Source organism: Bos indicus x Bos taurus, chromosome X (genome assembly GCF_003369695.1).
Source record: "Bos indicus x Bos taurus breed Angus x Brahman F1 hybrid chromosome X, Bos_hybrid_MaternalHap_v2.0, whole genome shotgun sequence".
NCBI classification, from domain to species: Eukaryota; Metazoa; Chordata; class Mammalia; order Artiodactyla; family Bovidae; genus Bos; species Bos indicus x Bos taurus.
In genome coordinates this window covers 24,110,563-24,125,727 of record NC_040105.1, presented here as the reverse complement: position 1 = coordinate 24,125,727, position 15,165 = coordinate 24,110,563, and the positions used below count along the sequence as shown (strand labels likewise).

The 15,165-nt window shown below is 45.4% G+C and overlaps 1 pseudogene; it reads right to left on the bottom strand.

The window, feature by feature from the left end:
* Positions 1 to 11,271: 11,271 nt before the first annotated feature.
* Positions 11,272 to 13,124, bottom strand: LOC113887955 (annotated as a pseudogene).
* Between the last annotated feature and the right edge of the window lie 2,041 nt (positions 13,125 to 15,165).

Genomic DNA, 15,165 nt, shown 5'->3' with positions numbered 1-15,165 from the left:
AAATTTGCTGGCATATTGCGTGCAGTACTTTAACAACGTCATCATTTAGGGTTTGAAATAGCTCAGCTGAAATTCCATCACCTCCACTAGCTTTGTTCTTAGGAATGCTTCCTAAGGCCCACTTGACTTCACAGTGCTGGATGTCTGGCTCTAAGTGAGTGATCACAACATCGCTGTTATCTGGGTCATAAAGACCTTTGTTGAACAGTTATTCTGTATATCCTTGCCACCTCTTCTTAAAATCTTTTGCTTCTGTTGTGTCCCTATAGTTTCTGTCCTTTATTGTGCCCATCTTTGCATGAAATGTTCCCTTGGTATCTCTAATTTTCTTAAAGAGAACTCTAGTCTTTCCCATTCTATTTTTTCCCTCTATTTCTTTGCATTGCTCACTTGAAAATGCTTTCTTATTACTCCTTGCTGTTCTTTGGAAATCTGCATTCAGATTGGTATATCTTTCCTTTGCCTTTTGCTTCCCTTCGTTCTCAGGTATTTGAAAGGCCTCCTCAGATGACCATTTAGCCTTTTTCATTTCTTTTTCTTGTGGATGATTTTGGTTACCACCTATACCTTGTTCTGAACCTTCATCTTTAGTTTTTCAGGCAGTCTTCCTACCAGATCATATCCCTTGAAACTATTCCTCACCTCCACTGTATAATCATAAGGAACTTGATTTAGGTCATATCTGAATGGCCTAGTGATTTTCTCTACTTTCTTCAACTTAAGTCTGTATTTTGCAGTAAGGAGCTTATGATCTGAGCCAGAGTGAGCTCCGGGTCATGTTTGTGTAGACTATGTAGAGCTTCTCCATCTTCAGCTGCAAGTTATTCCTTTACTTCCTACTTTTCCATTCCAGTCCCCTATTATGAAAAGCACATTTTCTGGGGATGTTAGTTCTAGGCTGTGATGTACATCTTCATAGCACCACTGGACTCTAGCTTCTTTGGCAACAGTGGTTGGAGCATAGACTTGGATTACTGTGATGCTGAATGCTTTGCCTTGGAAATGAACCAAGATCATTCTGTCCTTGTGGACACTGCACCCAGTACCTGCAGTTCGCACTCTTTTTTTGACTATGAGATACTCCATTTCTTCTAATGGATTTTTGCCCACAGATTAAATGGTAATCTCAGTTAAATTCACCCATTCCTGTCCATGTTAGTTGTCTGATTTCTAAAATGTTGACGGTCACTCTTGCCATCTCCTGCTTAACCAATTTCCATTGATTCATGGACCTAACATTCAAGATTCCTATGTAGTACTGTTCTTTACAGCATTGGACTTTACATTAACCACCAGACCCATCCAGAACAAAGCGTTGGTTTGACTTTCGCCCAGTCTCTTCATTCTTTCTGGAGCTATTTCTGGGCTCTTCCCCAATAGCATATTAGACACCTAGTGACCTGGGGGGCTCAGGTATCTCCCCCTGGTATGATCTCTTGGTATCATATCTTTTTGCCTTTTCATGATGTTCATGGGGTTCTCAAGGCAGGGATACTGAAGTGGTTTGCTATTCTTCTCTCCAGTGGACCGCATTTTGTTAGAATTCTCCACCATGACCTGTCCACCTTGGCTGGCCCTGCAAAGCCTGGCCCGTAGCTTTTGAGTTGCACAAAGATGTGATCCATGCGATCATTTAGGTTAGCTAAATGTGATTGTGGTTTTCGTTCTAGAGAATAGGGTATTGAAGTTCTTCTGTCTGCCCTCTGAAGAATGAGTTGAAGAGGCTTGTGGAAGCTTGCTGATGGGAGGGACTGGCTATGAGGAAACCTGGCTCTTGCTCTATTGGGCGGGGTAATGCTCAGTAAATAAATAAATAAAAATTAGAAAAGCCTAAAGAAATATGTAATTATATCAATATGAGTAAAATCCTTAATGACATTCGTAGCCATTAGTTTGTTATTGAATACCTCATTAGGGATTTTGAACACAGAGAGAAATATGTGAGATGTAGCTAATATGGAGGAGCATGATACTTCCCTCTGCCCTTCTGGGTTTTTGTGGGTGGTCGAAGAATTAAACTGATGTGAGACAGATTAATAGGATAAAATAAAAGTACAATAACATATAACCGTGAGAGAAACTGAGGAAAACGGAATAACTCATCAACATGGCCAAAGCCCAGAGCCAAAGAGAAAAGAAAATTTTAATGGTAGTTCTTTGGGACCTGAAAGGATAGGAAGACAGTTCACATGGAGATGGGAAAGGGAATGTTGGTAAACGAATGTTTTCTGTGCCAGGCAGAGACCCCGGGCCACAGAGTGGACTCTCATCTCTAGGCCCTGCCAAGATTTCGCCACCACACCTTGCCCATAATCTTTGCAGGTATCTCTGGTCATAGTTCTCTTCAGGGAACAGGACCTTTGTCTAAGTTCTTTCAGGCAGTTAGGCCAAAGATCAAGTACCTTTCTGAGTCTTTTGGCCTTGATTATTTTCAATGAGAACAATCTGTGTATCAAAAGAGACAGTTTGAGATGGCATGTTTTGCTCTCCCATACTAACTAGGAAAGTAAAAGCAATTAAAGTAAAGAAGAGAAATTTAAAAAGTTATTAATCCTAGTTTCCTTTGTATGACATTTACATTTTGAAAGATACATGTTAACATAAAAAAACACTGTGTGAAATAACAGCCTATGAAGGAAAAATCTGATTTACTTTGCATTGCTCTTTGGAACATCAAGGAATGTTTAAATAAAAGTACATATACAGTCACAGTTTAGAGTCAATGGCAGCAAATATTTCTTGCAGTATTTTGCTTTACAATGTTGCGTTAGCTTCAGTTCCATGCTAAAAATAATCAGACATACATACACATATATCCTCTCACCTTGGATTTCCCTCGCATTGGGGACATCCCAGGGAATTGAGGAGAGTTCCCTGGGGTATACAGTATATTCCCAACAGTTGTCTATTTTATACATAGTATCAATAGTGTGTATGTGTCAATCCCAATATTCTAATTCCTCCCACCTTAACCCTTTGGCCCTTGGTACCATACATTAGTTCTCTATATCACTGACTTCATTTCTACTTTGCAAATAGGGTCACCTATGCCATTCTTCTCGATCCCACATATATACGTTAATTTTTAGTCTTTGTTTTTCTCTTTCCTACTTCCTTCTCTGTATAACACTCTCTAGGTCCATCCACCTCTCTAACAATGACAAAATTTTGTTCATTTTTTTGACTGAGTAATATTCCACTGGGTTACCTTGGTGGGTCAATGGTAAATAATCTGCCTGCCAATGCAGGAACCATGATTTCAATCTCTGGGTCAGGAAGATTCCCTGAAGAAGGAAATGGAAACACACCCCAGTATTTTTACCTGGGAAATCCCAAAGACAGAGGATTCTGGTGAGCTACAATCCTTGGGGTCTCAGAAGAATCACATACAACTTAGCGACAAAATAACAAGAACAATATGCCATCGGATATACCTTCCACAGCTACTTTATACTTGCATCTGTCGATGTACATCTACGTTTCTTCCATTTGCTGGTTGTTGTAAACAGTCCTGCAGTGAACATTAGAGTGCTTGTCTGTTTTTGAATTATGGGTCTGTGGTCTCTATGGCAGAGTTAATGCCGACCTGTAAGAAGGCTTACGCCAAGGAGGACCTCTAGGACTGCTTCTGCCAGTGCCCCCATCCATGTGGTGAGCCCCACCTGACCCATGCCTCCACAGGAGACTGTCAAACACTTGGAGGTATGTCTGATTCAGTCTCCTGTGGAGTAAATGCTCCTTTTCTCTGGGTCTTGGTGCATGTGAGACTTTGTTTGTGCCCTCCGAGAGTGGTGTGTCTGTTTCCCTTACTTGTCTGGCAGTCCTATAATCAAATCCCACTGCCCTTCAAGGTCAAATGACCAGGGAATTTCAAGTCCCTTTGTCAGAACCGCAGGCTGCGTTCCTTGATGTGTGCTGCAGAGCTTTCACAATCGTGGGAGAACTTCTTTGGTATTTTTGTTCTCCAGTTACCTACTCAGTAGGTATGGGATTTGAATTCATTGTGATTGTACCCCTCCTATTATCTTGTTGCGACTTCCACTTTTTCTTTGAACGTGGGGTATCATTTTTGGTGTGTTCCAGCGTCCTCCTGTTGATAGTTGTTCAACAGCTAGTTGCAGTTATGGTGCAGGAGGAGATGAACAGACATCCTCCTACACCGCTGTCTTGAAACAGAAGCCTCTGAAATACAGTTTGGAGTAGTGAGATGACAGGAGAACTGAAGGACACTAGGTCTGCCTCAGGCTTGGAGGAGTGGGACAGTGTGGCCTCTTGACAGATGCAGACCAAATGTCTATTTCCAGCTCTGTCACAAGTCTTGTGAACTTGAGAATATTACCAAATTCGTAATCTGCAAAGTGAGTCTTCTAAACCCTATTTTGTAGAACTATTGTAATATATGTGATATTTATAAAGCTGTTGCAAAAATGGATTTCAAAGAATGACATTTATTCCTCTGAAAATGACCACAGACCATAGTTTGTGATGTTTATTTATTTGCATGAGATATCAGAAATACGTGGCACTTTCAGAATGAACACAGTTCTGCTTAGTAAAAGTAAATAAAATTTCCCCATTTGTAAATGTGCCATTTGAATGTAGGGGAATCTCTCCTGCCTGGATGCTACTCAGAACTTCTAGAATTTGTGTCAAGGACAAAGATCTTCCCTTCCAGTTGCCTTTTCACCCATAGCACCACCCTCCATTTTCATTAATTTCACCAGCACGAAAAGTGTAGCCTTCATTTGAAGTTCCCCAAATTATGCCTAAAATAGGTAGTAGAACATTTCTGTAACATAGTGGCCTCTGACCCCAGCGTGTAGACTGCTGTTACAGTGGGTATTAGATATCTCAGTTCAAAGAAATGCCACCCTTCTTTCTGGCAAACACCCTGGAGGCAGTGGGGTTAAATCCCCAGTTTGTGCACTGTGTTTCCGTATACTGGGGCAGGAGCACAGAACCCATTATATTCCTGTCCCAGGTGGAGAGTCTCTGTGTTTTACCCACAGTCTCAAAGTAAGAATCAAGGGTAATCTTCCATTCCGTTCTTCAGCTTCTCAACTTAATCCCCCCATTTCAGGGTCACCCCTCGCCCTCAATTCACTCAGCCTCATTTAGCCCAGCAATCCACCTAACTTCAAATTACATCCTCAAGGGAACTGCAGTGTTCCGAAGTGCCCACATTCGTCACCTCTAAGCATTTACTTTTGACTTCTGTAATCTGAAACCTCCTCTCGTTCTCATCCCTGGTTTCAACTTGTCACAAGTTTAGGTCTCAAAGGGTATCTCCCCATCTGCTTGACGTGGTGGCAACTTATAGACACTTAACTTCTATGGACAGTGGCTCAGGCTTCTTTTATTACCATCCCCAGTTCTTCCATGGAGCATTCCATGGAGTAGATACTCAATTAGTGGTTGGAAATACGAGTGACAATGATAAAGTTGTCTACTTTATCACTATTTAATTTCTCCCACAATCTTGAATAAATTCAGTAAATACTTTTACTAAAAAGGAGTATTAAAAGAATTTAACAAAACCAAAAACTTGCCAAAATTGACTTTTTCTTTTCTTTTTTACTTAACCTAAGTTATTTTTCCAGAGTCTCTTCAAATTTGCATGAAAATCCCTCTTCCATTGCTGTGTTTTCTTGTTCTAGATCACACAGCAATCAAAAGTTTCTAAACTTGCATTATAAAATATAAAAAATTTAACTGGAACCTGAAAAACACTAATAAATATGTGATCCATATTTTCACCAGCGGAATGCTGATTTTCTGTTTTTGTCCTCGCAATGAGAAAGAATTTATTGGAGAAACAGTGCAGTTTTAAGTACCGGTTTTATGAAGCAGAGCAAAATTACACTTCTGAGAAGGAGGAGAGCAGGCTGTCTGGAAACCAGAAGCGGTCCTGCCATGTGGTAGGGTCATGTGTTCCTGTGTCATTTGACTGACAAGTTGATGGACAGTTTAAGGTTATATAACTTTTCTCCTAGTGTGCAGGCAGTTACCCATAAGTACCCACATAAAATCCATGGAGTGGGAGGGAAGACAGAAACCACAGTGCTATTTTTTATAAATATGGCATCATGAACCCTGGGTTACAGTAGTCACCGTTTAGGTCTTGGTGCACCTGTGACACCCCATGCTGGCTCTTTGTCTTGGTTTGTCTTGACACGGCTGGAAACCTAGTGGTGGTCATTGGCCAGAACAGGGAGCCTCTCTGGGTGTGCTCTGACCACCAGTGTTCAGGTGGGGAAGAGGAAGACAAAGCATCCCTGGCTGCTAACCTGGCTCAAGTATTATACTCCCAATTAGATTCTGAGCAGAGAACAGCCATTGTTCCCATGGGAAATGGTTGGGACTTTGCCATGTGATAGCTGTCTCCCAGCTGAGTGCAGAATCTGTATATAGTTGTCCTTTCTGCCTGAGAGAGTGTCTGAGCAAGGATGATATAAATGCCCTTCTGGGTTAACTCAAAAGTCATAGATATATAAACTTGTCTAGATATTTTTTGGGGTCATCTGAGAATTTTCCCTAATCTTGTTTTATCCAACTGAGATCCTGCATGGAGAGGGGAACTTGGATTCTTATGGAAGTCTGGTGGGCCCTATGACTTCCTGAGGTGGGTAGAGTTTAAGGAGTTCTGGAGCTCCAGGATAGAGGGCAAAGCATTGGTGATGGGGGCTGGGAGCTGCGGTGTTCAATGCTGAGTATAGTGAAGAAGAGGTCTGTGGTCCAAGAGGCTCCTTCTTTTTCCCCAAAAGAGTTCCTGTGAACAGGGATCAGTGGCTGGCTGAGGGTTGGTATCATCTGGAGAAGGAGAAGGGCTTTTGTAGACAAATTAAGCATTGCCAAGCCAGCAGAGTCTACCTGCCAAGTCTTTCGAAGTTCAGAGTTTTTCCTAAAGGCAAGGAAGACTTGGACATAAGGGACCTCGCTGGAATCCTAAGGACAACTCTTTAGCGATGGACAGTCAGTTACCCATCTGAAAAGGAAATGACGAATGCTCATAAGGGGTTTTGGGTGTCACTGAATTCCCTTATGGATTTTTCATGGCTGTGGCATCCCTCACCTGTGATCTTGCTGGGCAGAATGTGGTTCAGTTCTCGCCCCAGGGGCCATTGTGGCTTCCCTGAGTATTGTTTTTTTAAAAAATTATTTATGTATTTAATTTTGGTTGTGCTGGCTCTTCTTTGTTGCGTGTGTGTTCTCTAGTTTCGAGGAGCAGGGGCTACCCTTCATTGGGGTGCACTGGCTTCTCATTGTGGTGGCTTCTCTTACTGTGGAGCACAGGCTCTAGGCCACATGGGCTTCACTAGTTGCAGCAAGAAGTGGTAAAGTAGAAGAAGTGTTAGAGGATTGCTGTTGTTGTTCAGTCTCTAAGTCATGTCTGACTCATTGTGGCCCCATGGAATGTAGCCCCCCAGAATCCCCTGCCCATGGGATTCCCTGGGCAGGAGTACTGGACTGGGTTGCCATTCCCTTCTCCAGGGGAACTTCCCAATGCAGGGATCGAACCCTGGTCTCCTGCCATTTCAGGTAGATTCTTTACCATCTGAGGCACCAGGACAGCCATATTTCAGAAGGTAGCCAGAAAATTTTTAGATCAATTTCTTTTCTTTTCTTTTTTTGTCCATTCTCACCTTATCCTTTAGACACTCTCAGCTTGAATTTTATAAACACAAAGTGGAGGCATTCATGGCATACAATGTCTGGATTTGGACACCCAACGGTAAAGATATTGGGAGTCTAGGTGCAAAGAAATGCAGAAGAAAGTGACTTTAATTCTAGCCCTATGAGCCAGTTTAACAGGCCGTAGTTTAAAATTTTTGAAGGGGTGGCATGAAGACCTCCTCTAGCTGCAACCTATCACATCAGGTTTTGACTCAAATCCACATGGCCAGGACTCCAACCCCCCAAAAATCCAGTTTAAGACTTGAACCATGGTCTTTTAATTAGAATCACTCACCTGGTAGCTGGACGTAGGCAGCTCAGGTTGTTTGTGTCTCAGTACAGAAGGAATTCAGCAAGAGGCAAAGTGTTAGGCAAGAAATAGATTAATTTATATAGGATGCTTGTAAGAGATGCAAGCAGTCAGGTGACGGAGCTCTGCCTGGAAGATTAAGTGGAATACATTCTATAGTCAACGGAAAGTGCAGGACTAGGAAAGACTGCCTTCTTTGAGTACAGGTCAGGCTTACATCACTGTCTCTCAATTCATTTGGAGCAGGAGAGTGTCTGACCTTATGAGGTCAAACTTGGATTATTATAGAACTTCTTCAAATGGATAGAAGGGTCGTGACATTCCTCTTTTACCTAAAGGCCTGGGGAACATCTCATGTATTATTTATGGCTTTATATTTAAACAAACCTGCCTTCTTCCACTACATTCTGATGCCTTTCTTGAACAATATTAACTTACAACGGTCTGCCAATTGTTCCTATGTTTCTCTATCTCTGTTCGCCTCCTAGACTTCTAGATCTACCAGTCTGTCTGTCTGTGCTCAAGCCCTCATTCATGTCTGACTCTTTGCAACCCCATAAACTGCAGCACTCCAGGCTCTCTGTCCATGGGATTCTCCAGGCAGGAATACTGGAATGGGTAGCCACTACCTCCTCCAGGAGATATTCCACAACAGCGATCAAACCTTCATCTCCTGCATTGGACGTGGATTCTTTTCCACAGTCACCTGGGACAGCTACCTGTATCCTATGCTTTTCTATCCTTGTCATATGGAGGCAGGCTCCCCGAGCCAAGAGCTGTCGTTTCTCTTGGTGGGAGCCTTCTAATGAAGGTCTCCAGCTTGGACTATTGTCTGGAATTTAGTGAGCAATTTTCTTCCCAACAAGTGGAAGGAGCAGTCATGCATGTGCAGAAACATCAAAGGTAAACTTTCTTAGCAAGGACTTGAGGGGAGGACCATGACACTTGGTTTGAAGCCTTCCTTCAATTCCCATTATCATGGAGGATTGGAAGGACAAAGGCCCAGGGAAATCAGTCTGCACAGAGTAGCTGACCCACGTATGAAAGAACTGTCTTCCCTGCCACATCAAGGGTTACCTGAAGATCCTCTGGAGAAATGACCAGGGGTCCTCTGGGAACTGCTGGGAGGTATTGCAGCTCCTGTCTCTTTACCTGAGGACATGTGCTCAGAGTAAGGCCAACAACTCTCTGAGACCCAATAGAAGAAAGCAGAGGTTGCTTAACTTACCACATCTACCTGTTGTCTCTCAGGACAGAAAGCTGTGACTGGAAATTGAGGCCTTCTGATGGCTGGCTGCACCTGTCCTCAGTCAGGCTCCCAGGAAGACCCGTATTTCCTCCCTCTCTTCACTATTAATGTCCTCTCTCCAGGTCCTCACACTGCCTTCCCATCTCCTAACGAGACCTGTCCTCCCATGCGACAGCCTTAAATTTCCTGAGACCTCCTTGGAGGTTATGAGGGCTGCCAACCTGTGGTCACTCATGGCTGACCCTAGGGGAGGGATTCTATAAAAGTGGTATAGTGTGAGTGGTTCCTTTAGTCCTCATGGTCCTCTACTTGACTCTTGGCATGACCTGGAATTCCTCCTGAGGTTGACCCCTGAACCCCAGCACCTCACCACCTGAGATGCACTAAAAAGAAATATGAGGGGTGCATCATGCCCACATTCCCAAATTTGCCAGTGCGAGGTATAGAGGGGCAGGGCTTTGTTCTAGGTGCAGTCCCTTTATTCTCATTTGGAGTCACTAGCTTCCACTATGTACTGAAGTGAGGTTTCTCCCAGTAGACCAAGGCTCTCACCTCCCTGAGACCACTCGAGCGGAAAGAGAAGCACTTCAGCCAGAAAGCTTTCTCCTGGGTCTCTTGGGGCTGACATCAGGGGTGGGCCTCCACAGTCTCCCCTGTTCTGGGCTGAGTGGTCCTCTTGCCCCTCATTTAGGGACCTCATCCTCACCCCTGACCAGACCCAGACTGCAGCCTCCACTCACCTCAGGCTGTGCTCCTCAGAACAAAGCCATTACTTTCTTGGAAGTTCTGGATTGGAAGACAGAATGAACCAGATGTGTGCAAAGCTACTGGGGTCTTCTGAGGAGAACATTCTAGGGCTCCAGTCTCTTCTGGAGTTAGTGGTCCCCTAGTCTTAGATCAGGTTTCTTACCTTGACTTCTGGTAGCATATCTTATTCCACCCTCTCTACTGGCTGAATCAGCTAGCCTGTGGCCAAGGCTTTCGCCTTCTTGAAACAACAGAAGGGGAGGTGAGAGAGCTACACCGTGGCTACCCTTCCCTGTTCCTCTGTGCCGTCCCCCTTGCTATGGGGGTTCCACTGATCAGCACCCAGTGTCCTCACTGTAAATCCTACGAAGGCCTCTTAGGATCTCCTACTTGGGCAGAATTGGAGCTGCTGCCCCAAGACCAAAGCACTCACCTCCCTGAGAACCCCTCCACCGTTGCCATGCAGGAAAAGAAGGCACACTTCAGACAGACTGCTCTCCCCATGGCCACACAAGGCAAGAAGCAGGATATAGTTTGTGGGACCCCTAGTGTTCCAAAATCTTCCCCTTGATAACTGTCAGAGGCTGGGACTCTTCCATCCATTGACCTGAGGACACAGTGCTTAAGCTTATGCTTTATGTCCCTGAGAATCAGGAAGGATAAATGAGGGCATATTGATCTTTTCAGGGTATCTGACATTGCATGTGTTCATGACCACATTGTCCCTGAGTAGTTTTGTCTTCTTTCATATCATTCATTTATCAGCATTTTTTAAACTTTATTCGAAAACAGTTCTTTGGGACAGGGCCCCACGTATCCAACGAGACATATTTTTTGGAATGTTTAGAGGAAAAATGAATGAAAAGACGTGATGTCTGGCTTAGGCTGGGACAAGTGGCACATTGTGGGCTCTGCACTAATCCAGATCGGGGGACTAGTCCTAGGAGGGTCACTTCATCAGTTTGTGAACTTGAGAAATTTGCAAGTAATCCATCCATGAATGGAGTCTGCTAAATCTGATCCTGCATGAATGCTGGAATGCATGTTCTACATGTAAAGCAGTGGCATACTGAGCAAGAAGTATTGGTTTGTCGTAAATGGAAGTTATGATTACTATGAACCCCTCAAATACCACCTTCCCATCTGAGTTTACTTTTAATCCAAGAGATAGCAGAGTATATGCAGTGAATTAGGACAAAAGAAACAAATATTCTTAAATGAGCTAAATAAGTCAAAGTATTTTTATTTTTACTAAAAAAAAGTTTCAAAGAAAGAAGGTAAACCACAACTTAAAGACTTTTTACTCTATTGTTTTCTCCGTTTTCTTTTTGTTTCTCAATAGTTTCTGTAGTCTTCTTTCACATTAGCATGAAAATCACTCTTGCAGTGCTATGTTACCTACTTTCAGATCATAAAGACAACATAGATGGCTCCTGAATTTCTTTAATATCTGCCACAACTGTACAATTAAAACTTTTAAAACAGCAATGAATATAAGAGCACTATCATTACCAAATTAATACTCTGAAGAAAAGCAACCTTGTAGAAGTAAAAATATTTTAAGAACAAAAAAATCTAAACAAATAATATGTAGAAGTTACTCATGTGAAACAGAAAGAGAAATGTGATCTAAACACCACTACCCACACCATGCACTCTTTAGAAGCTTGACTACTTTTCAAGAAAAATTCTCTTCTAATATCATGTTATCTTGTATGTATTGTGAACAATATATTCAGTACTTTCAGTGTGTTTTACAAACACCCTAACTTTTAAAACATTAAAACGGCTGGAAACTATGATTTATATGATTCATACATTTGAATTCTGAAGCACAATAAACCTTATCAAAAGTAAAAACATTTGAAAATACTAAACACCTCCTTCACCTCTTTACCTTTCTAATTTAAGTCATCATTCATTAGTTATTTCTCATATGGGTACAAGAAAACAGATGTATATTTTGTTAAAACAAAATAGACCTAATCTTGCTTACCATTTAAAACTGTAAGAAGATATGGGTTTTGTTCCCTCATCCCTACTACTCTGCACTATTTAGGAACTTGACTGCTCTCTTCCAACACAAAGGGAACAAAGTGCCCTGACCCCCTCCCTAGATGTGGGAGGAGCTGCAGGACTTGGCCCTGGAAGGGGCACTGGCCTCAGCCATGGTGGGAGCCCTGGCCACACCTCTCCGCCCTGCTCTCTCCTCCTGATCTCTCAGAGCCTCGTCATAGAGGTCTGGGAAGGAACTAGGGACCCTACCGTGGAACTTGGCTAGAACCTCCAGTTCCTTCATCTTACTGGTCTCAGCACAAGCTCTCAGGCCCCACAGGAACTCCTAGCATGGAGGATCACTATTGGGCACCCGGCGGTAGTTCAGGTACTCCTTCTGCACCAGATCTTTGGTGATGAGCCTTCTGGGCTCCCCAAAGATGCAGTGCCTCTTCCCAGCATAGATCCCCAACATACTGAGGAATTCCCAGATCTCCTCCATGGTGGCGCAGTTACCATTCATGAAGATGACCCCCAGGAGCACCATAATGAGACCGGACTTGGGCAGCCCCCCATTATCACTCAGACAATCGTTTGCCCCGAGGTTGAGCTTGCTGATGAGGGTGTAGATATTCCTGCTACGGTCGACTTCTTCATCTCCAGGCCAAAGACCAGCTCCACGTGCTCACGGGCTGTACTGAGGATCTCAGGGAATTGCTGCCTGTACTTCCTGCTGACGATTTTCATCAGGGCGCTCTGCGTGATGGGCTCCTTCTTGGTGTACTTCTCCAGCAAGAACTCCACCAGTATCCTGGCCTTCCTGGCCAGAGGATCTTTGTGAGTGTTCTGAGTGGCAGGGGCTTCCTGGGAGGCACCTGCATTTTCCTTCTCGGGGCCCTGGAAACCTGCATCAGATCCTGCACATGAAGGCCCTGCATCAGGAGAGCTAGGGACCATGGCTCCCTGAAGCTCCTGGTGATTGCCAGCAGCAAGGGAGCTCAGGGGAGAACCCTGAGGGGCAGAAGAGGGGGAGGATGGGCACTCCTCCCTTGGGGCTTCAGCAGTACTTGCCTGGGCCTCCTGAGTGTCCCCCCGGACCTGGTGGCGTTTCCCACGGGCATGGGACTTGCTCTTGTGCCTCCGAGGCATGGTGACAGCAGGTCAGGGACCCCATGTGGGAGTGCGGGCAGGAAAGCAGGCAGGAAGGCACCTGGAGGAGGGACGAGGACATGCTGTGAGAACCTTCATCGAGGAGAGTCCTCCCTGGCTTGAATGGAAGCCACTTCTGAGGGGTCCTCAAGGGCAGTGCTCTAGGAACCACAGGGCTCCTGTTCTCCTGGTCAGCCTGTCCCCTGAGACCACTGAGTAGCAAGAGAGAGTGACCCCTGGGGCACAGCAGACAGTCCTGCCTGGGCATTAAAAGGGGGACCACTGGGGGCTGGCAGGGGAGGCAGGTCCTCTCAGCTGACATTCAGAGTCAGGATGTAAATCGGTGCGAGACACCCCCATATCCAATGCCCCCTCACCTGCACCCAGCCTGTTCCCTCTCCTGTCTGAAATTGACGCTGCCACCTTCCCTGTCACCCCAGACGACAGGAGGGCATACTCGGACCCCCACTGAAGGGTCCCAACACTTTCCCTTCGGGTGTCTCGCAGCTGCCCCTTCAAAAGCATTCTAGAAGCTCCCCTCTCAGACTCCCACCCCCCTTCCCAGTGTTTGGCCAGGAGGAAGCGCTGACCAGAAGTGAAAATCCTGAGTTGCCCATTTGTCTGGGTGGATGGTCCGCATCCTGACTCTTCCCGAACCCTCACATCCTCCCTCTGTTGACCAGGTGCCAGCCTCTCAGAACAAAGTTCCCTCTTCGAGTGTCCGGCATCCCAGGTCACAGTGAGGGACCCCTCAGCCTTTAGAGCTGCCTGGCGGCTGCCCGGATTATCTGCAGTCAAATCGCGGTGAGTCGGGGGTTACACATGGCTGCCGTTCTGGTGTATGGAGGCCCTCAGTCCCCCCAAGGGTCCCTCCTTCACTCCATAGGGCTCATGGCTCTCCCTCTACTGAGCAAATCCGGGATCCAGCAGAGCCTGACCGAGGCATTCTTTCCCAAGACCCCCAAGGGGTTAGTGGATGGTCTTGGGGCCTAAGAGCTAGCCTGGATCCTCTGGTCTGAGTGCAGGGGTACGGTGGCCGGAGGTTGTGTAGCCCCCTCTTTTCAGAGGGAAAAGGGATTCGGGGTACAGAGACGTGTCCCTGCACTCGTAACTCATGTCACCTCCGATCTTGACACCTGATGACACTTGGGACTGCTCCCTCTGGCTACCGTCAATAGCAGCTCTCAGACAGCTCTCACTGTCAAGGATGGCGTCGCTCCCCCAGCGTGCTTAGGAGGACGTCACTTCCTGTCATGTGCATCTGGGCTCCAGGAGGACAGCAGAGGCGGGACCTTGACAGGCGGAGTTCCATGGGAGCTTCTCACAGGATTGATACGTGGACTTTCCCTTGACTCTTAAGGGGTCCTGGGATGTCCCTGTCCTGAAATGACAGCTGGATCACTCCATGCATCTCATTTGTGTCAGCACCCCCAGCAGGAAGAATTGGGGAGCCCAAGCCTAACAGCCTTCCTGGAGCCCATGAGACCAACACCAAAGGCTTTCTTGGGCTCCCTCTTCTATAGTAAGCGATGCTCTGTCGTTCTCCATGTCTTCCCTTAACCCCTGTAGATGCTGGGCTACGTCCCATCTGCTGACCTGAGGCCAAGGCCTCATATCGAAGATGTGAACCCCCGAGTCTCCTGGTATGAAGTGCGTGTACGTCTCATCTCGCCATTTCTACACAAGGCTTCCTGGAAATGGCTGCTACAGGTAAGATGAGCTGAGAGGGAAGGATGGGAGACCATCTTCTGTGGTGTGGAACCCCTCACATCTCACTCAGAAACTTCATTCATAGTGACTGCTGACAGGGCCTGGAAATTCCTTCCCTTTCTGGTGTAAGTCCACCCCTGTCCCCAACCATGCTCATACAATTCCAGAAGAGTAAGTGAAGGGGCTCCTTAGCCTGACAGTTCTCACTGTGGGCTGTCAGTCGACTGCACGATCATTGTTCAAAAGTTCTGAGATGAAGTTCTGTTGTTTTGTACAATTACTGTGATACTAACTTTTCTCTTTTAGTCGTTGGGTGATAGTCTATTAAGGT